Source organism: Rhinolophus sinicus, linkage group LG14, assembly GCF_036562045.2.
Source record: "Rhinolophus sinicus isolate RSC01 linkage group LG14, ASM3656204v1, whole genome shotgun sequence".
NCBI classification, from domain to species: Eukaryota; Metazoa; Chordata; class Mammalia; order Chiroptera; family Rhinolophidae; genus Rhinolophus; species Rhinolophus sinicus.
This window is the reverse complement of record NC_133763.1, coordinates 55547713-55570100: the sequence shown is the minus strand read 5'-3', so window position 1 is coordinate 55570100 and position 22388 is coordinate 55547713. Positions and strand designations below refer to the sequence as shown.

The 22388-nt window shown below is 70.7% G+C and overlaps 9 pseudogenes; all 9 read left to right on the top strand.

The window, feature by feature from the left end:
• The first annotated feature begins 982 nt into the window (after positions 1-982).
• On the top strand, positions 983-1102 carry LOC141568748 (5S ribosomal RNA; annotated as a pseudogene).
• A 1802-nt stretch (positions 1103-2904) lies between these two features.
• On the top strand, positions 2905-3024 carry LOC141568741 (5S ribosomal RNA; annotated as a pseudogene).
• A 2295-nt stretch (positions 3025-5319) lies between these two features.
• LOC141568753 (5S ribosomal RNA) lies at positions 5320-5439 on the top strand (annotated as a pseudogene).
• A 1789-nt stretch (positions 5440-7228) lies between these two features.
• Positions 7229-7347, top strand: LOC141568754 (5S ribosomal RNA; annotated as a pseudogene).
• Positions 7348-9642: 2295 nt separating this feature from the next.
• On the top strand, positions 9643-9762 carry LOC141568747 (5S ribosomal RNA; annotated as a pseudogene).
• Positions 9763-11564: 1802 nt separating this feature from the next.
• LOC141568740 (5S ribosomal RNA) lies at positions 11565-11684 on the top strand (annotated as a pseudogene).
• A 2312-nt stretch (positions 11685-13996) lies between these two features.
• LOC141568746 (5S ribosomal RNA) lies at positions 13997-14116 on the top strand (annotated as a pseudogene).
• A 1796-nt stretch (positions 14117-15912) lies between these two features.
• LOC141568757 (5S ribosomal RNA) lies at positions 15913-16031 on the top strand (annotated as a pseudogene).
• Positions 16032-18332: 2301 nt separating this feature from the next.
• Positions 18333-18452, top strand: LOC141568745 (5S ribosomal RNA; annotated as a pseudogene).
• The last annotated feature ends 3936 nt before the right edge of the window (positions 18453-22388 follow it).

The window sequence follows — 22388 nt, the reverse complement described above, 5'->3', positions numbered from 1 at the left end:
GGCAAGCCGGAGCCGCCCGATCCCCTACCTGCCGGCCGGCCGATTCTCAGCCAACCAACAGACCCCCCAACCTACCGACCCACCAAGCCGGCCAACTGCATTCCGCGCCCCTCTGCAATTTGCATTCCTCCGCAGCCCCTCCGGTGGCCAATGGCCAACTGGCAACAGCTGATGGCCAAGCGGTCACAGCTGATGACCATGGAGCCCCCACGCAGCACCCCTCCGCGCGAGGCCCAGAGCCTGGAAACTGCTCTCTGCGAGTCTGTCCCCACAGTCCCCGTCTGTCTCTCTCCGCTTCTCTCTTGCTCCGTCTCTGGCCTTCTCTCATCCTCTCTCTCACCTCCCTGGGTCAGGAGAGGTGACGCGTAGCCAGTGAAGCGACCGGAGATCGGGCGGGCCGCCGGTCCGGTCGCTGACGAGGGGCGAGGGCCCAGACAGAAGGCTGTGTGACGAAGGGTGGCGGCAGGCTGGAGGTGCTGCCCCCTGGTGGCGGGTGGCTCTCCCTGGCTTTGGGCCAGTGGGTGGAGCCGGCCAGGGCCATGGCCTGGGTTGCACGTCCCTAGGGTGGAGGGGCCTGAGAGGACCCTGCGACCCCCTCGGTGGCCCTGAGAGGTGGGGACAGCACAGCAGCAAGGGGGGTGTGCGGTTGTGGGGCTGGGGGGGGGATGAGAGGGGTTGGGGTAGGGGGGGCGTGGTAAAAGCCGTTCGGGGCCTGGGGAATCCCAGGACGCCAGGGCGCCCAGACATATGTCACAGTCAGGGAAGTGACAGAGGCCCGTGGAGCCACTGGGGGGCGCGAAGGGGCCTCGCTGCGGGCCAGGAGTAGCCCGTCGCCCACATCAGCGGCGTCCGGAGGAGGCGGAGAGCGGGCGGGCGGCGCTCAGGCAGACATGCTCGCCACCCGAGCGGCCCAGCAGCATGGCGCGCGCTCAGCAGGCAGGTCGGGAGCAGGCTCTTGCAGTGCCGGGAGCCGGGTCCCAGCGCCTAAGGCCATACCACCGTGAACGCGCCAGATCTCCTCTGATCTCGGAAGCTAAGCAGGGTCGGGCCTGGTTAGTACTTGGATGGGAGACCGCCTGGGAATACCTGTAGGCTTTTGCTCGCCTCTCCTTTTCGCCGCCGCCCCCCCCCCCGCATGGCTCCCTCCGAACCCCTGCCGCCCCTTGCCCCTCTGCAGCCGCCCAGCCAGCCGAAGGTCCCCCTGGCCAGAGGAGGGTCAGCCGCCCGGCACTACAAGCTCGCATCCCCGGTCGCACACCAGGCCCGTCGGCCAGGGCTAACCCCCACACCCTCTTCTTAGTCCTCTTCAGTCCCGCAGGCCGTCATCCCGAACCCTTCGCCGACCCGCGGTCGCCCCACCGCCGCCAGCGCTGCCCTCGCCCCCGCCGCCACCGCCAAATCCGCAGCCATCACCGCGCTCCCCACACCCCCCGCCGGCGCTGCCCTCACCCCTGCCCCCGCCCTCGCCGCCGCCATCGCTGTACTCCTTCAAACTCGCGCCTCTGCTCCCCTCTTCGGCCGCCAGCACCTCCCTCTTCCCCGCTACCGCCGCCGCCCGCGCCATCGCCTCCCCGCGCTCAGCGCTCGCCGACACAGCCCCCAACGCTGCCGCCGCCTCCATCGCCGACCTCGCAACCCTCCCGCGCCGCCGCTGCCGCCTCCGCCGCCATCGCTGCTCGCGATCAGCCCACGCTTCTGCCGCCGCCGCCACCACCGCGCTCCCCACCCCCTCCGCCAGCGCTCCCCTCACCCCCGCTCCCGCCGCCGCCATTGCCTCACTCCCTCAATCTCCCTCCTCTGCTCTCCCTGCCTCCAGCACCGCCATCACACCCGCCCCCGCCCCCGACGCCGCCTTCGACGTACTCCCTCAAACTCCCTCCTCGGCTCTCCCCCCCTCGGCCGCCAGCACCGCGCTCCCCATCCCCGCCTCCAGCACCGCCATCACCCCCGCAACCGTCCCCGCCATCGCCATATTCCCTCAATCTCCCGCCTCTGCTCTCCCGGCTTCCGCCGTCAGCACCGCCCTCACGCCCTCCCCCCCCGCCCCCGCCGCCGCCGCCATCGAACCCCGTGCCCCAGCGCCCACCGTCAGAGCCCCCATTGTCGCCACCGCCATCGCCGACCTGTCGCCATCCACGCGGTTGCCATCGCCTACCTCGCCACCCACCCCTGCCTCCTCCGCGGGCCCCGCCCCCCCCGCCGCCGCCATCGCTGCTCGCTCGCGATCAGCCCCCGCTTCTGCCGCCGCCGCCGCCGCCGCCGCCGCCGCCGCCATCACCGCGCTCCCCACGCCCTCCGCCAGCGTTCCCCTCACCCCAGCACCCGCCCCCGCCGCCGCCATCGCCGTACTCCGTCAAACTCCCTGCTCTGCTCTACCCCCCTCGGCCGCCAGCACCGCGCTCCCCATTCCCGCCGCAAGTGCTGCCCTCTCCCCCACCCCCGCCCCCGCCGCCGCCGCCGCCGCCGCCGCCGCCCGCTCCGCCGCCGCGGGGGTCCTCCCACAACTCCCAGGCCCAGGGTTGCCTGCTGGTGCAAGCCCCCACCAGCCTTGGGGGTGCGGTTGGGGGTAAACCTGGTGGCGGTAGGGGGGCGGTGTGCATGCCGGTCTGGGTCCGGGGAGTCCCAGGACGCCAGAGTTCCACGACTTCTGGCACCCTCAGGGAAGCGGCAGTGTCCCACGGAGCCTCGGGTGGCGCGAAGGGGCCTGGCTGCCGGCCAGGAGTAGCCCGCCGCCCACGCCAGGGGCATTCGGAGGAGGCGGGGAGCCGGACTGAGCGGGGACGCGGTGCTGGCAGAGCCGGCCAGCGTGTCGATGCTCGCCACCGGAGCTGAGCATCTGCATGGCGCGCGTTCACGAGGCAGGCCGGGTGCAGGCTCTTGGGGCGCGGGGAGCCGTGTCCCAGCGTCTACGGCCATACCACCCTGAACGCGCCCCATCTCCTCTGATCTGGGGAGTTAAGCAGGGAGGGGCCTGGTTAGTACTTGGATGGGAGACCGCCTGGGAATACCTGTAGGCTTTTGCTCGCCTCTCCTTTGGCGCCGCCGCCCCGGCGTGGCTCCCTCCGAACCCCTGCCGCCCCTTGCCTCTCTGCAGCCGCCCGGCCAGCCGAAGGTCCCCCTGGCCAGAGGAGGGTCAGCCGCCCGGCACTGCAAGCTCGCATCCCCGGTCGCACACCAGGACCGTCGGCCAGGGCTCCCCCCCACTCCCTCTTCTTAGTGCTCTTGGCCGAGGCAGGCCGTCAGCCTGCCGCAGTTAGCCGCGTCTCGCTCGCCGCCGCCTCCCCGCCGTCGCAGGGCTCCCTCTCGCTCCCCGACACTGCCGCTGCCGCAACCCCCAACGCCCAAGCCCAGGGCTGCCTGCCGGCGGAGGCATCCATCAGGCTCTCTCCATCCCAGGACGTGCCGGTCCTTTGCACCTCGGCCCGAGCCCAGGGGACGCCCTTCCCTGCCCCTGCCCCTGGGACCCGACACACAGGATCGGCGTGTCCTCGGGCAAACGGGACGCCCACCCGCCCCGCCCCACCGGAGTCTTCTGTCTCCGCTGGCAGGCACCTCGCCCCACACCCCCGCGCGTCCCCTCCCGTCTCCCACAAGAGCCAGGAGCCCTCCCTTCCCGCCAGCCACGGTGTCCCCGACACACAGGGCACAAGAGTCGGGACAAACCAGGGGCGGCGGGAGCAGCACCCCAACGCACGCGCGCCATCGACTCCAGGGAAGACCACCACAAGGGAAGAGCAGGCACGCAGGCACACAACCCTCACAACAAGGGTGCCTGGGGGCTGCCACTCTCCTCCCTCGGGCAGGTCCCTGGGCGGGGCTCAGAGCCCACTGGCCCTCCGGAGACCCTGGCGGCCCGCCCCGGGGGCTTCAATGGTGACTGCCAACGCCAGGGCAATGCCTCCTTAGCGGAGCCCAGCCCCGGGCACGACCGCACTCCGTTGGAGAAGCTGCCACTTCAACACAGCCTCAGTGCGTCTGTCCCAGTCCGTGTGCCCGCCTGTGCGTCCCTCCCACCCTCCCCCACCCCATGTCTGTCTGGCTCCGTGACATGCCAGTTGGGCTCTGGCTCTGGCTCAGGAGCTCTCTCCGCGCGTGCCAGCCCCCTCGCTCTCTGTCTCTGGCCATGTCTCTCTGTATGTCTAGATACATACATGTACGTGTATATACGTGTATATTTCCATCTCGCTCCCTCTTACTCCTCCTCCCGTTCTGTCTGTCTGTCCCTGTCCTGCGGGGACTCTAGTCCCTCTGCCCGCACAAAGAGGCAGGAGTTGGCGAGGCCAAGAAGGAACACCAACAGAGCCAAGGATAGGGGGCTCATAGCACCATGTCTCACGGGCGGCTGGCTTGGAGACACGGCAAGCCGGAGCCGCCCGATCCCCTACCTGCCGGCCGGCCGATTCTCAGCCAACCAACAGACCCCCGAGCCTACCGACCCACCAAGCCGGCCAACTGCATTCCGCGCCCCTCTGCAATTTGCATTCCTCCGCAGCCCCTCCGGTGGCCAATGGCCAACTGGCAACAGCTGATGGCCAGCGGTCACAGCTGATGACCATGGAGCCCCACGCAGCACCCCTCCGCGAGGCCCAGAGCCTGGAAACTGCTCTCTGCAGTCTGTCCCCACAGTCCCCGTCTGTCTCTCTCCGCTTCTCTCTTGCTCCGTCTCTGGCCTTCTCTCATCCTCTCTCTCACCTCCCTGGGTCAGGAGAGGTGACCGTGCAGTGAAGCGACGGAGATCGGGCGGGCCGGTCCGGTCGCTGACGAGGCGAGGCCCAGACAGAAGGCTGTGTGACGAAGGGTGGCGGCAGGCTGGAGGTGCTGCCCCCTGGTGGCAGGTGGCTCTCCCTGGCTTTGGGCCAGTGGGTGGAGCCGGCCAGGGCCATGGCCTGGGTTGCACGTCCCTAGGGTGGAGGGGCCTGAGAGGACCCTGCGACCCCCTCGGTGGCCCTGAGAGGTGGGGACAGCACAGCAGCAAGGGGGGTGTGCGGTTGTGGGGCTGGGGGGGGGGATGAGAGGGGTTGGGGTAGGGGGGGCGTGGTAAAAGCCGTTCGGGGCCTGGGGAATCCCAGGACGCCAGGGCGCCCAGACATATGTCACAGTCAGGGAAGTGACAGAGGCCCGTGGAGCCACTGGGGGCGCGAAGGGGCCTCGCTGCGGGCCAGGGTAGCCCGTCGCCCACATCAGCGGCGTCCGGAGGAGGCGGAGGCGGGCGGGCGGCGCTCAGGCAGACATGCTCGCCACCCGAGCGGCCCAGCAGCATGGCGCGCGCTCAGCAGGCAGGTCGGGAGCAGGCTCTTGCAGTGCGGGGCGGGTCCCAGCGCCTAAGGCCATACCACCGTGAACGCGCCAGATCTCCTCTGATCTCGGAAGCTAAGCAGGGTCGGGCCTGGTTAGTACTTGGATGGGAGACCGCCTGGGAATACCTGTAGGCTTTGCTCGCCTCTCCTTTTCGCCGCCGCCCCCCGCGCATGGCTCCCTCCGAACCCCTGCCGCCCCTTGCCCCTCTGCAGCCGCCCAGCCAGCGAAGGTCCCCTGGCCAGAGGAGGGTCAGCCGCCCGGCACTACAAGCTCGCATCCCGGTCGCACACCAGGCCCGTCGGCCAGGGCTAACCCCACCCTCTTCTTAGTCCTCTTCAGTCCGCAGGCCGTCATCCCGAACCCTTCGCCGACCCGCGGTCGCCCCACCGCCGCCAGCGCTGCCCTCGCCCCCGCCGCCACCGCCAAATCCGCAGCCATCACCGCGCTCCCCACACCCCCCCCGCCGGCGCTGCCCTCACCCCTGCCCCCGCCCTCGCCGCCGCCATCGCTGTACTCCTTCAAACTCCCGCCTCTGCTCTCCCCTCTTCGGCCGCCAGCACCTCCCTCTTCCCCCCTCCCGCCGCCGCCCGCGCCATCGCCTCCCCGCGCTCAGCGCTCGCCGACACAGCCCCCAACGCTGCCGCCGCCTCCATCGCCGACCTCGCAACCCTCCCGCGCCGCCGCTGCCGCCTCCGCCGCCATCGCTGCTCGCGATCAGCCCCCGCTTCTGCCGCCGCCGCCACCACCGCGCTCCCCACCCCCTCCGCCAGCGCTCCCCTCACCCCCGCTCCCGCCGCCGCCATTGCCTCACTCCCTCAATCTCCCTCCTCTGCTCTCCCTGCCTCCAGCACCGCCATCACACCCGCCCCCGCCCCCGACGCCGCCTTCGACGTACTCCCTCAAACTCCCTCCTCGGCTCTCCCCCCTCGGCCGCCAGCACCGCGCTCCCCATCCCCGCCTCCAGCACCGCCATCACCCCCGCAACCGTCCCCGCCATCGCCATATTCCCTCAATCTCCCGCCTCTGCTCTCCCGGCTTCCGCCGTCAGCACCGCCCTCACGCCCTCCCCCCCCCCCCCCCGCCGCCGCCGCCATCGAACCCCGTGCCCCAGCGCCCACCGTCAGAGCCCCCATTGTCGCCACCGCCATCGCCGACCTGTCGCCATCCACGCGGTTGCCATCGCCTACCTCGCCACCCACCCCTGCCTCCTCCGCGGACCCCGCCGCCCCCGCCGCGGCCGCCATCGCTGCTCGCGATCAGCCCCCGCTTCTGCCGCCGCCGCCGCCGCCGCCGCCGCCGCCGCCGCCATCACCGCGCTCCCCACGCCCTCCGCCAGCGTTCCCCTCACCCCAGCACCCGCCCCCGCCGCCGCCATCGCCGTACTCCGTCAAACTCCCTGCTCTGCTCTACCCCCCTCGGCCGCCAGCACCGCGCTCCCCATTCCCGCCGCAAGTGCTGCCCTCTCCCCCACCCCCGCCCCCGCCGCCGCCGCCGCCGCCGCCGCCGCCTGCTCCGCCGCCGCGGGGGTCCTCCCACAACTCCCAGGCCCAGGGTTGCCTGCTGGTGCAAGCCCCCACCAGCCTTGGGGGTGCGGTTGGGGGTAAACCTGGTGGCGGTAGGGGGGCGGTGTGTATGCCGGTCTGGGTCCGGGGAGTCCCAGGACGCCAGAGTTCCACGACTTCTGGCACCCTCAGGGAAGCGGCAGTGTCCCACGGAGCCTCGGGTGGCGCGAAGGGGCCTGGCTGCCGGCCAGGAGTAGCCCGCCGCCCACGCCAGGGGCATTCGGAGGAGGCGGGGAGCGGACTGGCGGGGACGCGGTGCTGGCAGAGCCGGCCAGCGTGTCGATGCTCGCCACGGGCTGAGCATCTGCATGGCGCGCGTTCACGAGGCAGGCGGGTGCAGGCTCTTGGGGCGCGGGCCGTGTCCCAGCGTCTACGGCCATACCACCCTGAACGCGCCCCATCTCCTCTGATCTGGGGAGTTAAGCAGGGAGGGGCCTGGTTAGTACTTGGATGGGAGACCGCCTGGGAATACCTGTAGGCTTTGCTCGCCTCTCCTTTGGCGCCGCCGCCCGGCGTGGCTCCCTCCGAACCCCTGCCGCCCCTTGCCTCTCTGCAGCCGCCCGGCCAGCGAAGGTCCCCCTGGCCAGAGGAGGGTCAGCCGCCCGGCACTGGCTCGCATCCCGGTCGCACACCAGGACCGTCGGCCAGGGCTCCCCCACTCCCTCTTCTTAGTGCTCTTGGCGAGGCAGGCCGTCAGCCTGCCGCAGTTAGCCGCGTCTCGCTCGCCGCCGCCTCCCCGCCGTCGCAGGGCTCCCTCTCGCTCCCGACACTGCCGCTGCCGCAACCCCCAACGCCCAAGCCCAGGGCTGCCTGCCGGCGGAGGCATCCATCAGGCTCTCTCCATCCCAGGACGTGCCGGTCCTTTGCACCTCGGCCCGAGCCCAGGGGACGCCCTTCCCTGCCCCTGCCCCTGGGACCCGACACACAGGATCGGCGTGTCCTCGGGCAAACGGGACGCCCACCCGCCCCGCCCCACCGGAGTCTTCTGTCTCCGCTGGCAGGCACCTCGCCCCACACCCCCGCGCGTCCCCTCCCGTCTCCCACAAGAGCCAGGAGCCCTCCCTTCCCGCCAGCCACGGTGTCCCCGACACACAGGGCACAAAGAGTCGGGACAAACCAGGGGACGGCGGGAGCAGCACCCCAACGCACAACGCGCCATCGACTCCAGGGAAGACCACCACAAGGGAAGAGCAGGCACGCAGGCACACAACCCTCACAACAAGGGTGCCTGGGGGCTGCCACTCTCCTCCCTCGGGCAGGTCCCTGGGCGGGGCTCAGAGCCCACTGGCCCTCCGGAGACCCTGGCGGCCCGCCCCGGGGGCTTCAATGGTGACTGCCAACGCCAGGGCAATGCCTCCTTAGCGGAGCCCAGCCCCGGGCACGACCGCACTCCGTTGGAGAAGCTGCCACTTCAACACAGCCTCAGTGCGTCTGTCCCAGTCCGTGTGCCCGCCTGTGCGTCCCTCCCACCCTCCCCCACCCCATGTCTGTCTGGCTCCGTGACATGCCAGTTGGGCTCTGGCTCAGGAGCTCTCTCCGCGCGTGCCAGCCCCCTCGCTCTCTGTCTCTGGCCATGTCTCTCTGTATGTCTAGATACATACATGTACGTGTATATACGTGTATATTTCCATCTCGCTCCCTCTTACTCCTCCTCCCGTTCTGTCTGTCTGTCCCTGTCCTGCGGGGACTCTAGTCCCTCTGCCCGCACAAAGACGCAGGAGTTGGCGAGGCCAAGAAGGAACACCAACAGAGCCAAGGATAGGGGGCTCATAGCACCATGTCTCACGGGCGGCTGGCTTGGAGACACGGCAAGCGGGCCGCCCGATCCCCTACCTGCCGGCCGGCCGATTCTCAGCCAACCAACAGACCCCCAACCTACCGACCCACCAAGCCGGCCAACTGCATTCCGCGCCCCTCTGCAATTTGCATTCCTCCGCAGCCCCTCCGGTGGCCAATGGCCAACTGGCAACAGCTGATGGCCAGCGGTCACAGCTGATGACCATGGAGCCCCACGCAGCACCCCTCCGCGCGAGGCCCAGAGCCTGGAAACTGCTCTCTGCGAGTCTGTCCCCACAGTCCCCGTCTGTCTCTCTCCGCTTCTCTCTTGCTCCGTCTCTGGCCTTCTCTCATCCTCTCTCTCACCTCCCTGGGTCAGGAGAGGTGACGCGTAGCCAGTGAAGCGACCGGAGATCGGGCGGGCCGCCGGTCCGGTCGCTGACGAGGGGCGAGGGCCCAGACAGAAGGCTGTGTGACGAAGGGTGGCGGCAGGCTGGAGGTGCTGCCCCCTGGTGGCGGGTGGCTCTCCCTGGCTTTGGGCCAGTGGGTGGAGCCGGCCAGGGCCATGGCCTGGGTTGCACGTCCCTAGGGTGGAGGGGCCTGAGAGGACCCTGCGACCCCCTCGGTGGCCCTGAGAGGTGGGGACAGCACAGCAGCAAGGGGGGTGTGCGGTTGTGGGGCTGGGGGGGGGATGAGAGGGGTTGGGGTAGGGGGGGCGTGGTAAAAGCCGTTCGGGGCCTGGGGAATCCCAGGACGCCAGGGCGCCCAGACATATGTCACAGTCAGGGAAGTGACAGAGGCCCGTGGAGCCACTGGGGGGCGCGAAGGGGCCTCGCTGCGGGCCAGGAGTAGCCCGTCGCCCACATCAGCGGCGTCCGGAGGAGGCGGAGAGCGGGCGGGCGGCGCTCAGGCAGACATGCTCGCCACCCGAGCGGCCCAGCAGCATGGCGCGCTCAGCAGGCAGGTCGGGAGCAGGCTCTTGCAGTGCCGGGAGCCGGGTCCCAGCGCCTAAGGCCATACCACCGTGAACGCGCCAGATCTCCTCTGATCTCGGAAGCTAAGCAGGGTCGGGCCTGGTTAGTACTTGGATGGGAGACCGCCTGGGAATACCTGTAGGCTTTTGCTCGCCTCTCCTTTTTGCCGCCGCCCCCCCCCCCCCCGCATGGCTCCCTCCCTCCCCTTGCCCCTCTGCAGCCGCCCAGCCAGCCGAAGGTCCCCCTGGCCAGAGGAGGGTCAGCCGCCCGGCACTACAAGCTCGCATCCCCGGTCGCACACCAGGCCCGTCGGCCAGGGCTAACCCCCACACCCTCTTCTTAGTCCTCTTCAGTCCCGCAGGCCGTCATCCCGAACCCTTCGCCGACCCGCGGTCGCCCCACCGCCGCCAGCGCTGCCCTCGCCCCCGCCGCCACCGCCAAATCCGCAGCCATCACCGCGCTCCCCACACCCCCCGCCGGCGCTGCCCCCACCCCTGCCCCGCCCTCGCCCCGCCGCCATCGCTGTACTCCTTCAAACTCCCCCGTCTGCTCTCCCCTCTTCGGCCGCCAGCACCTCCCTCTTCCCCTCTACCGCCGCCGCCCGCCATCGCCTCCCCGCGCTCAGCGCTCGCCGACACAGCCCCCAACGCTGCCGCCGCCTCCATCGCCGACCTCGCAACCCTCCCGCGCCGCCGCTGCCGCCTCCGCCGCCATCGCTGCTCGCGATCAGCCCACGCTTCTGCCGCCGCCGCCACCACCGCGCTCCCCACCCCCTCCGCCCGCGCTCCCCTCCCCCCCCCTCCCCCCCCCGCCATTGCCTCACTCCCTCAATCTCCCTCCTCTGCTCTCCCTGCCTCCAGCACCGCCATCACACCCGCCCCCGCCCCCGACGCCGCCTTCGACGTACTCCCTCAAACTCCCTCCTCGGCTCTCCCCCCCTCGGCCGCCAGCACCGCGCTCCCCATCCCCGCCTCCAGCACCGCCATCTCCCCCGCAACCGTCCCCGCCATCGCCATACTCCCTCAATCTCCCGCCTCTGCTCTCCCGGCTTCCGCCGTCAGCACCGCCCTCACGCCCTCCCCCCCCCCGCCCCCGCTGCCGCCGCCATCGCACCCCGTGCCCCAGCGCCCACCGTCAGAGCCTCCATTGTCGCCACCGCCATCGCCGACCTGTCGCCATCCACGCGGTTGCCATCGCCTACCTCGCCACCCACCCCTGCCTCCTCCGCGGACCCCGCCGCCCCCGCCGCGCCCGCCATCGCTGCTCGCGATCAGCCCCCGCTTCTGCCGCCGCCGCCGCCGCCGCCGCCGCCGCCGCCGCCGCCATCACCGCGCTCCCCACGCCCTCCGCCAGCGTTCCCCTCACCCCAGCACCCGCCCCCGCCGCCGCCATCGCCGTACTCCGTCAAACTCCCTGCTCTGCTCTACCCCCCTCGGCCGACAGCACCGCGCTCCCCATTCCCGCCGCAAGTGCTGCCCTCTCCCCCACCCCCGCCCCCGCCGCCGCCGCCGCCGCCGCCGCCGCCGCCCGCTCCGCCCCCGCGGGGGTCCTCCCACAACTCCCAGGCCCAGGGTTGCCTGCTGGTGCAAGCCCCCACCAGCCTTGGGGGTGCGGTTGGGGGTAAACCTGGTGGCGGTAGGGGGGCGGTGTGTATGCCGGTCTGGGTCCGGGGAGTCCCAGGATGCCAGAGTTCCACGACTTCTGGCACCCTCAGGGAAGCGGCAGTGTCCCACGGAGCCTCGGGTGGCGCGAAGGGGCCTCGCTGCCGGCCAGGAGTAGCCCGCCGCCCACGCCAGGGGCATTCGGAGGAGGCGGGGAGCGGACTGGCGGGGACGCGGTGCTGGCAGAGCCGGCCAGCGTGTCGATGCTCGCCACGGGCTGAGCATCTGCATGGCGCGCGTTCACGAGGCAGGCCGGGTGCAGGCTCTTGGGGCGCGGGGAGCCGTGTCCCAGCGTCTACGGCCATACCACCCTGAACGCGCCCCATCTCCTCTGATCTGGGGAGTTAAGCAGGGAGGGGCCTGGTTAGTACTTGGATGGGAGACCGCCTGGGAATACCTGTAGGCTTTTGCTCGCCTCTCCTTTGGCGCCGCCGCCCCGGCGTGGCTCCCTCCGAACCCCTGCCGCCCCTTGCCTCTCTGCAGCCGCCCGGCCAGCCGAAGGTCCCCCTGGCCAGAGGAGGGTCAGCCGCCCGGCACTACAAGCTCGCATCCCCGGTCGCACACCAGGACCGTCGGCCAGGGCTCCCCCCCACTCCCTCTTCTTAGTGCTCTTGGCCGAGGCAGGCCGTCAGCCTGCCGCAGTTAGCCGCGTCTCGCTCGCCGCCGCCTCCCCGCCGTCGCAGGGCTCCCTCTCGCTCCCCGACACTGCCGCTGCCGCAACCCCCAACGCCCAAGCCCAGGGCTGCCTGCCGGCGGAGGCATCCATCAGGCTCTCTCCATCCCAGGACGTGCCGGTCCTTTGCACCTCGGCCCGAGCCCAGGGGACGCCCTTCCCTGCCCCTGCCCCTGGGACCCGACACACAGGATCGGCGTGTCCTCGGGCAAACGGGACGCCCACCCGCCCCTCCCCACCGGAGTCTTCTGTCTCCGCTGGCAGGCACCTCGCCCCACACCCCCGCGCGTCCCCTCCCGTCTCCCACAAGAGCCAGGAGCCCTCCCTTCCCGCCAGCCACGGTGTCCCCGACACACAGGGCACAAAGAGTCGGGACAAACCAGGGGACGGCGGGAGCAGCACCCCAACGCACAACGCGCCATCGACTCCAGGGAAGACCACCACAAGGGAAGAGCAGGCACGCAGGCACACAACCCTCACAACAAGGGTGCCTGGGGGCTGCCACTCTCCTCCCTCGGGCAGGTCCCTGGGCGGGGCTCAGAGCCCACTGGCCCTCCGGAGACCCTGGCGGCCCGCCCCGGGGGCTTCAATGGTGACTGCCAACGCCAGGGCAATGCCTCCTTAGCGGAGCCCAGCCCCGGGCACGACCGCACTCCGTTGGAGAAGCTGCCACTTCAACACAGCCTCAGTGCGTCTGTCCCAGTCCGTGTGCCCGCCTGTGCGTCCCTCCCACCCTCCCCCACCCCATGTCTGTCTGGCTCCGTGACATGCCAGTTGGGCTCTGGCTCTGGCTCAGGAGCTCTCTCCGCGCGTGCCAGCCCCCTCGCTCTCTGTCTCTGGCCATGTCTCTCTGTATGTCTAGATACATACATGTACGTGTATATACGTGTATATTTCCATCTCGCTCCCTCTTACTCCTCCTCCCGTTCTGTCTGTCTGTCCCTGTCCTGCGGGGACTCTAGTCCCTCTGCCCGCACAAAGACGCAGGAGTTGGCGAGGCCAAGAAGGAACACCAACAGAGCCAAGGATAGGGGGCTCATAGCACCATGTCTCACGGGCGGCTGGCTTGGAGACACGGCAAGCCGGACCCGCCCGATCCCCTACCTGCCGGCCGGCCGATTCTCAGCCAACCAACAGACCCCCCAACCTACCGACCCACCAAGCCGGCCAACTGCATTCCGCGCCCCTCTGCAATTTGCATTCCTCCGCAGCCCCTCCGGTGGCCAATGGCCAACTGGCAACAGCTGATGGCCAAGCGGTCACAGCTGATGACCATGGAGCCCCCACGCAGCACCCCTCCGCGCGAGGCCCAGAGCCTGGAAACTGCTCTCTGCGAGTCTGTCCCCACAGTCCCCGTCTGTCTCTCTCCGCTTCTCTCTTGCTCCGTCTCTGGCCTTCTCTCATCCTCTCTCTCACCTCCCTGGGTCAGGAGAGGTGACGCGTAGCCAGTGAAGCGACCGGAGATCGGGCGGGCCGCCGGTCCGGTCGCTGACGAGGGGCGAGGGCCCAGACAGAAGGCTGTGTGACGAAGGGTGGCGGCAGGCTGGAGGTGCTGCCCCCTGGTGGCGGGTGGCTCTCCCTGGCTTTGGGCCAGTGGGTGGGGCCGGCCAGGGCCAGGGCCTGGGTTGCACGTCCCTAGGGTGGAGGGGACTGAGAGGACCCTGCGACCCCCTCGGTGGCCCTGAGTGGTGGGGACAGCACAGCAGCAAGGGGGGTGTGCGGTTGTGGGGCTGGGGGGGGGATGAGAGGGGTTGGGGTAGGGGGGCGTGGTAAAAGCCATTCCGGGCGTGGGGAGTCCCAGGATGCCAGGGCGCCCAGACATATGTCACAGTCAGGGAAGTGACAGAGGCCTGTGGAGCCACTGGGGGGCGCGAAGGGGCCTCGCTGCGGGCCAGGAGTAGCCCGTCGCCCACATCAGCGGCGTCCGGAGGAGGCGGAGGGGGCGGGCGGCGCTCAGGCAGACATGCTCGCCACCCGAGCGGCCCAGCAGCATGGCGCGCGCTCAGCAGGCAGGTCGGGAGCAGGCTCTTGCAGTGCGGGGCGGGTCCCAGCGCCTAAGGCCATACCACCGTGAACGCGCCAGATCTCCTCTGATCTCGGAAGCTAAGCAGGGTCGGGCCTGGTTAGTACTTGGATGGGAGACCGCCTGGGAATACCTGTAGGCTTTTGCTCGCCTCTCCTTTTCGCCGCCGCCCCCCGCATGGCTCCCTCCGAACCCCTGCCGCCTTTCCCCCTCTGCAGCCGCCCAGCCAGCCGAAGGTCCCCCTGGCCAGAGGAGGGTCAGCCGCCCGGCACTACAAGCTCGCATCCCCGGTCGCACACCAGGCCCGTCGGCCAGGGCTAACCCCCACACCCTCTTCTTAGTCCTCTTCAGTCCCGCAGGCCGTCATCCCGAACCCTTCGCCGACCCGCGGTCGCCCCACCGCCGCCAGCGCTGCCCTCGCCCCCGCCGCCACCGCCAAATCCGCAGCCACCACCGCCCCCCCCACCCCCCCCCCCGGCGCTGCCCCCCCCCCTGCCCCCGCCCTCGCCGCCGCCATCGCTGTACTCCTTCAAACTCCCGCCTCTGCTCTCCCCTCTTCGGCCGCCAGCACCTCCCTCTTCCCCGCTACCGCCGCCGCCCGCGCCATCGCCTCCCCGCGCTCAGCGCTCGCCGACACAGCCCCCAACGCTGCCGCCGCCTCCATCTCCCACCTCGCAACACTCCCGCGCCGCCGCCGCCTCCGCCTCCGCCGCCGCCGCCGCCGCCGCCATCGCTGCTCGCGATCAGCCCCCGCTTCTGACGCCGCCGCCGCCATCACCGCGCTCCCCACCCCCTCCTCCAGAGCTCCCCTCAACCCCGCTCCCACCGCCGCCATTGCCGCACTTCCTCAATCTCCCTCCTCTGCTCTCCCTGCCTCCAGCAACGCCATCACACCCGCCCCCGCCGCCGCCATCGCCATACTCCCTCAAACTCCCTCCTCGGCTCTCCCCCCCTCGGCCGCCAGCACCGCGCTCCCCATCCCCGCCTCCAGCACCGCCATCTCCCCCGCAACCGTCCCCGCCATCGCCATACTCCCTCAATCTCCCGCCTCTGCTCTCCCGGCTTCCGCCGTCAGCACCGCCCTCACGCCCTCCCCCCGCCCGCCCCCGCCGCCGCCGCCATCGAACCCCGTGCCCCAGCGCCCACCGTCAGAGCCCCCATTGTCGCCACCGCCATCGCCGACCTGTCGCCATCCACGCGGTTGCCATCGCCTACCTCGCCACCCACCCCTGCCTCCTCCGCGGACCCCGCCGCCCCCGCCGCGGCCGCCATCGCTGCTCGCGATCAGCCCCCGCTTCTGCCGCCGCCGCCGCCGCCGCCGCCGCCGCCATCACCGCGCTCCCCACGCCCTCCGCCAGCGTTCCCCTCACCCCAGCACCCGCCCCCGCCGCCGCCATCGCCGTACTCCGTCAAACTCCCTGCTCTGCTCTACCCCCCTCGGCCGCCAGCACCGCGCTCCCCATTCCCGCCGCAAGTGCTGCCCTCTCCCCCACCCCCGCCCCCGCCGCCGCCGCCGCCGCCGCCGCCGCCTGCTCCGCCGCCGCGGGGGTCCTCCCACAACTCCCAGGCCCAGGGTTGCCTGCTGGTGCAAGCCCCACCAGCCTTGGGGTGCGGTTGAGGTAAACCTGGTGGCGGTAGGGGGGGGGTGTGTATGCCGGTCTGGGTCCGGGGAGTCCCAGGATGCCAGAGTTCCACGACTTCTGGCACCCTCAGGGAAGCGGCAGTGTCCCACGGAGCCTCGGGTGGCGCGAAGGGGCCTGGCTGCCGGCCAGGGTAGCCCGCCGCCCACGCCAGGGGCATTCGGAGGCGGGGGCGGACTGGCGGGGACGCGGTGCTGGCAGAGCCGGCCAGCGTGTCGATGCTCGCCACGGGCTGAGCATCTGCATGGCGCGCGTTCACGAGGCAGGCGGGTGCAGGCTCTTGGGGCGGGGAGCCGTGTCCCAGCGTCTCAGGCCATACCACCCTGAGCGCGCCCCATCTCCTCTGATCTGGGGAGTTAAGCAGGGAGGGGCCTGGTTAGTACTTGGATGGGAGACCGCCTGGGAATACCTGTAGGCTTTGCTCGCCTCTCCTTTGGCGCCGCCGCCCGGCGTGGCTCCCTCCGAACCCCTGCCGCCCCTTGCCTCTCTGCAGCCGCCCGGCCAGAAGGTCCCCCTGGCCAGAGGAGGGTCAGCCGCCCGGCACTACAAGCTCGCATCCCCGGTCGCACACCAGGACCGTCGGCCAGGGCTCCCCCCCACTCCCTCTTCTTAGTGCTCTTGGCCGAGGCAGGCCGTCAGCCTGCCGCAGTTAGCCGCGTCTCGCTCGCCGCCGCCTCCCCGCCGTCGCAGGGCTCCCTCTCGCTCCCGACACTGCCGCTGCCGCAACCCCCAACGCCCAAGCCCAGGGCTGCCTGCCGGCGGAGGCATCCATCAGGCTCTCTCCATCCCAGGACGTGCGGTCCTTTGCACCTCGGCCCGAGCCCAGGGGACGCCCTTCCCTGCCCCTGGGACCCGACACACAGGATCGGCGTGTCCTCGGGCAAACGGGACGCCCACCCGCCCCGCCCCACCGGAGTCTTCTGTCTCCGCTGGCAGGCACCTCGCCCCACACCCCCGCGCGTCCCCTCCCGTCTCCCACAAGAGCCAGGAGCCCTCCCTTCCCGCCAGCCACGGTGTCCCCGACACACAGGGCACAAAGAGTCGGGACAAACCAGGGGACGGCGGGAGCAGCACCCCAACACACCGCGCCATCGACTCCAGGGGAGACCACCACAAGGGAAGAGCAGGCACGCAGGCACACAACCCTCACAACCAGGGTGCCTGGGGGCTGCCACTCTCCTCCCGCGGGCGGGTCCCTGGGCGGGGCTCAGAGCCCACTGGCCCTCCGGAGACCCTGGCGGCCCGCCCCGGGGGCTTCAATGGTGACTGCCAACGCCAGGGCAATGCCTCCTTAGCGGAGCCCAGCCCCGGGCACGACCGCACTCCGTTGGAGAAGCTGCCACTTCAACACAGCCTCAGTGCGTCTGTCCCAGTCCGTGTGCCCGCCTGTGCGTCCCTCCCACCCTCCCCCACCCCATGTCTGTCTGGCTCCGTGACATGCCAGTTGGGCTCTGGCTCTGGCTCAGGAGCTCTCTCCGCGCGTGCCAGCCCCCTCGCTCTCTGTCTCTGGCCATGTCTCTCTGTATGTCTAGATACATACATGTACGTGTATATACGTGTATATTTCCATCTCGCTCCCTCTTACTCCTCCTCCCGTTCTGTCTGTCTGTCCCTGTCCTGCGGGGACTCTAGTCCCTCTGCCCGCACAAAGACGCAGGAGTTGGCGAGGCCAAGAAGGAACACCAACAGAGCCAAGGATAGGGGGCTCATAGCACCATGTCTCACGGGCGGCTGGCTTGGAGACACGGCAAGCCGGAGCCGCCCGATCCCCTACCTGCCGGCCGGCCGATTCTCAGCCAACCAACAGACCCCCAACCTACCGACCCACCAAGCCGGCCAACTGCATTCCGCGCCCCTCTGCCATTTGCATTCCTCCGCAGCCCCTCCGGTGGCCAATGGCCAACTGGCAACAGCTGATGGCCACGCGGTCACAGCTGATGACCATGGAGCCCCACGCAGCACCCCTCCGCGAGGCCCAGAGCCTGGAAACTGCTCTCTCTGCGAGTCTGTCCCCACAGTCCCCGTCTGTCTCTCTCCGCTTCTCTCTTGCTCCGTCTCTGGCCTTCTCTCATCCTCTCTCTCACCTCCCTGGGTCAGGAGAGGTGACGCGTAGCCAGTGAAGCGACCGGAGGTCGGGCGGGCCGCCGGTCCGGTCGCTGACGAGGGGCGAGGGCCCAGACAGAAGGCTGTGTGACGAAGGGTGGCGGCAGGCTGGAGGTGCTGCCCCCTGGTGGCGGGTGGCTCTCCCTGGCTTTGGGCCAGTGGGTGGGGCCGGCCAGGGCCATGGCCTGGGTTGCACGTCCCTAGGGTGGAGGGGCCTGAGAGGACCCTGCGACCCCCCGGTGGCCCTGAGAGGTGGGGACAGCACAGCAGCAAGGGGGGTGTGCGGTTGTGGGGCTGGGGGGGGGATGAGAGGGGTTGGGGTAGGGGGGGCGTGGTAAAAGCCGTTCGGGGCCTGGGGAATCCCAGGACGCCAGGGCGCCCAGACATATGTCACAGTCAGGGAAGTGACAGAGGCCCGTGGAGCCACTGGGGGGCGCGAAGGGGCCTCGCTGCGGGCCAGGAGTAGCCCGTCGCCCACATCAGCGGCGTCCGGAGGAGGCGGAGGGCGGGCGGGCGGCGCTCAGGCAGACATGCTCGCCACCCGAACCGCCCAGCAGCATGGCGCGCGCTCAGCAGGCAGGTCGGGAGCAGGCTCTTGCAGTGCCGGGAGCCGGGTCCCAGCGCCTAAGGCCATACCACCGTGAACGCGCCAGATCTCCTCTGATCTCGGAAGCTAAGCAGGGTCGGGCCTGGTTAGTACTTGGATGGGAGACCGCCTGGGAATACCTGTAGGCTTTTGCTCGCCTCTCCTTTTCGCCGCCGCCCCCCCCCCGCATGGCTCCCTCCGAACCCCTGCCGCCCCTTGCCCCTCTGCAGCCGCCCAGCCAGCCGAAGGTCCCCCTGGCCAGAGGAGGGTCAGCCGCCCGGCACTACAAGCTCGCATCCCCGGTCGCACACCAGGCCCGTCGGCCAGGGCTAACCCCCACACCCTCTTCTTAGTCCTCTTCAGTCCCGCAGGCCGTCATCCCGAACCCTTCGCCGACCCGCGGTCGCCCCACCGCCGCCAGCGCTGCCCTCGCCCCCGCCGCCACCGCCAAATCCGCAGCCATCACCGCGCTCCCCACACCCCCCGCCGGCGCTGCCCTCACCCCTGCCCCCGCCCTCGCCGCCGCCATCGCTGTACTCCTTCAAACTCCGCCTCTGCTCTCCCCTCTTGACCGCCAGCACCTCCCTCTTCCCGCTACCGCCGCCGCCCGCCATCGCCTCCCGCGCTCAGCGCTCGCCGACACAGCCCCCAACGCTGCCGCCGCCTCCATCGCCGACCTCGCAACCCTCCCGCGCCGCCGCTGCCGCCTCCGCCGCCATCGCTGCTCGCGATCAGCCCACGCTTCTGCCGCCGCCGCCACCACCGCGCTCCCCACCCCTCCGCCAGCGCTCCCCTCACCCCGCTCCCGCCGCCGCCATTGCCTCACTCCCTCAATCTCCCTCCTCTGCTCTCCCTGCCTCCAGCACCGCCATCACACCCCCCCCCGCCCCCGACGCCGCCTTCGACGTACTCCCTCAAACTCCCTCCTCGGCTCTCCCCCCCTCGGCCGCCAGCACCGCGCTCCCCATCCCCGCCTCCAGCACCGCCATCACCCCCCCCACCGTCCCCCCCCTCGCCATATTCCCTCAATCTCCCCCCTCTGCTCTCCCCGCTTCCGCCGTCAGCACCGCCCTCACCCCCTCCCCCCCCCCGCCGCCGCCGCCATCGAACCCCGTGCCCCAGCGCCCACCGTCAGAGCCCCCATTGTCGCCACCGCCATCGCCGACCTGTCGCCATCCACGCGGTTGCCATCGCCTACCTCGCCACCCACCCCTGCCTCCTCCGCGGACCCCGCCGCCCCCGCCGCGGCCGCCATCGCTGCTCGCGATCAGCCCCCGCTTCTGCCGCCGCCGCCGCCGCCGCCGCCGCCATCACCGCGCTCCCCACGCCCTCCGCCAGCGTTCCCCTCACCCCAGCACCCGCCCCCGCCGCCGCCATCGCCGTACTCCGTCAAACTCCCTGCTCTGCTCTACCCCCCTCGGCCGCCAGCACCGCGCTCCCCATTCCCGCCGCAAGTGCTGCCCTCTCCCCCACCCCCGCCCCCGCCGCCGCCGCCGCCGCCGCCGCCGCCTGCTCCGCCGCCGCGGGGGTCCTCCCACAACTCCCAGGCCCAGGGTTGCCTGCTGGTGCAAGCCCCCACCAGCCTTGGGGGTGCGGTTGGGGGTAAACCTGGTGGCGGTAGGGGCGGTGTGTATGCCGGTCTGGGTCGGGAGTCCCAGGATGCCAGAGTTCCACGACTTCTGGCACCCTCAGGAAGCGGCAGTGTCCCACGAGCCTCGGGTGGCGCGAAGGGGCCTGGCTGCCGGCCAGGGTAGCCCGCCGCCCACGCCAGGGGCATTCGGAGGCGGGGAGCGGACTGGCGGGGACGCGGTGCTGGCAGAGCCGGCCAGCGTGTCGATGCTCGCCACGGGCTGAGCATCTGCATGGCGCGCGTTCACGAGGCAGGCGGGTGCAGGCTCTTGGGGCGGGGAGCCGTGTCCCAGCGTCTACGCCATACCACCCTGAACGCGCCCCATCTCCTCTGATCTGGGGAGTTAAGCAGGGAGGGGCCTGGTTAATGCTTGGATGGGAGACCGCCTGGGAATACCTGTAGGCTTTGCTCGCCTCTCCTTTGGCGCCGCCGCCCGGCGTGGCTCCCTCCGAACCCCTGCCGCCCCTTGCCTCTCTGCAGCCGCCCGGCCAGCGAAGGTCCCCCTGGCCAGAGGAGGGTCAGCCGCCCGGCACTACAAGCTCGCATCCCCGGTCGCACACCAGGACCGTCGGCCAGGGCTCCCCCCCCCTCCCTCTTCTTAGTGCTCTTGGCCCGGGCAGGCCGTCAGCCTGCCGCAGTTAGCCGCGTCTCGCTCGCCGCCGCCTCCCCGCCGTCGCAGGGCTCCCTCTCGCTCCCGACACTGCCGCTGCCGCAACCCCCAACGCCCAAGCCCAGGGCTGCCTGCCGGCGGAGGCATCCATCAGGCTCTCTCCATCCCAGGACGTGCCGGTCCTTTGCACCTCGGCCCGAGCCCAGGGGACGCCCTTCCCTGCCCCTGCCCCTGGGACCCGACACACAGGATCGGCGTGTCCTCGGGCAAACGGGACGCCCACCCGCCCCGCCCCACCGGAGTCTTCTGTCTCCGCTGGCAGGCACCTCGCCCCACACCCCCGCGCGTCCCCTCCCGTCTCCCACAAGAGCCAGGAGCCCTCCCTTCCCGCCAGCCACGGTGTCCCCGACACACAGGGCACAAAGAGTCGGGACAAACCAGGGGACGGCGGGAGCAGCACCCCAACGCACAACGCGCCATCGACTCCAGGGAAGACCACCACAAGGGAAGAGCAGGCACGCAGGCACACAACCCTCACAACAAGGGTGCCTGGGGGCTGCCACTCTCCTCCCTCGGGCAGGTCCCTGGGCGGGGCTCAGAGCCCACTGGCCCTCCGGAGACCCTGGCGGCCCGCCCCGGGGGCTTCAATGGTGACTGCCAACGCCAGGGCAATGCCTCCTTGGCGGAGCCCAGCCCCGGGCACGACCGCACTCCGTTGGAGAAGCTGCCACTTCAACACAGCCTCAGTGCGTCTGTCCCAGTCCGTGTGCCCGCCTGTGCGTCCCTCCCACCCTCCCCCACCCCATGTCTGTCTGGCTCCGTGACATGCCAGTTGGGCTCTGGCTCTGGCTCAGGAGCTCTCTCCGCGCGTGCCAGCCCCCTCGCTCTCTGTCTCTGGCCATGTCTCTCTGTATGTCTAGATACATACATGTACGTGTATATACGTGTATATTTCCATCTCGCTCCCTCTTACTCCTCCTCCCGTTCTGTCTGTCTGTCCCTGTCCTGCGGGGACTCTAGTCCCTCTGCCCGCACAACGCACCCGGAGTTGGCGAGGCCAAGAAGGAACACCAACAGAGCCAAGGATAGGGGGCCCATAGCACCATGTCTCACGGGCGGCTGGCTTGGAGACACGGCAAGCCGGAGCCGCCCGATCCCCTACCTGCCGGCCGGCCGATTCTCAGCCAACCAACAGACCCCCCAACCTACCGACCCACCAAGCCGGCCAACTGCATTCCGCCCCTCTGCAATTTGCATTCCTCCGCAGCCCCTCCGGTGGCCAATGGCCAACTGGCAACAGCTGATGGCCAAGCGGTCACAGCTGATGACCATGGAGCCCCCACGCAGCACCCCTCCGCGCGAGGCCCAGAGCCTGGAAACTGCTCTCTGCGAGTCTGTCCCCACAGTCCCCGTCTGTCTCTCTCCGCTTCTCTCTTGCTCCGTCTCTGGCCTTCTCTCATCCTCTCTCTCACCTCCCTGGGTCAGGAGAGGTGGCGCGCAGTGAAGCGACGGAGATCGGGCGGGCCGCCGTCCGGTCGCTGACGAGGGGCGAGGGCCCAGACAGAAGGCTGTGTGACGAAGGGTGGCGGCAGGCTGGAGGTGCTGCCCCCTGGTGGCGGGTGGCTCTCCCTGGCTTTGGGCCAGTGGGTGGAGCCGGCCAGGGCCATGGCCTGGGTTGCACGTCCCTAGGGTGGAGGGGCCTGAGAGGACCCTGCGACCCCCTCGGTGGCCCTGAGAGGTGGGGACAGCACAGCAGCAAGGGGGGTGTGCGGTTGTGGGGCTGGGGGGGGATGAGAGGGGTTGGGATAGGGGCGCGTGGAAAAAGCCGTTCGGGGCATGGGGAGTCCCAGGA